Source organism: Convolutriloba macropyga, chromosome 7, assembly GCF_964194025.1.
Source record: "Convolutriloba macropyga chromosome 7, txConMacr16.3, whole genome shotgun sequence".
Classification (NCBI taxonomy): Eukaryota; Metazoa; Xenacoelomorpha; order Acoela; family Convolutidae; genus Convolutriloba; species Convolutriloba macropyga.
Genome location: NC_134474.1, coordinates 63,746,281 through 63,746,895, shown reverse-complemented (window position 1 = coordinate 63,746,895; position 615 = coordinate 63,746,281).

Below are 615 nucleotides of genomic sequence, written 5' to 3'. Positions count from 1 at the left end.
ATGTGCATGTTTGTGCGTGCGGTTTATGTGTGTATCTGTTTTAATGTGTATTCGTTTATGTGTGCGTGTGTTCGTCTGTGTAAGTTGTTTATCAAAACCCCTTAACTCAAGAATCACAGACTATTTTTCGATAAATTTATTTAGAAGGACTAACGAGGGAATGGTTTGTTGCAGCTATATTGGGATATGGGAAGCAAGCTGCTATGAATCAGGGAGGGTATAAGGAAAATTAAATGAAGAACACAGGGATATTCTTGTTACACTAAATAAATCGGGTAAAAAGATAGACATTAACTAAAAAGCGGTAATAAAGCGGGACACCATTGTTATATGTTCAAAAACACTTGTAAACTTGTTTATCTTGCGCAATATTAGTTTTTTAATTTATAATATACTGAACCTCTCAAGTAAGTTAGTACCCCTTTGTTTTAAGGATTAAAAAATCAATTCTCGAGGCAATTTTTCTCCGACTGAAAATCAAATTCCGACGACAACTTTAAGACCATCATTTCCTATACCAAGGGTCTCGCAACTGTTTCTGTACATTTTTCCCATTGTTGGACTAGATCAAAAACAAATGTCACAACATTGCATTTTTCCCATCATCTCTCTCTC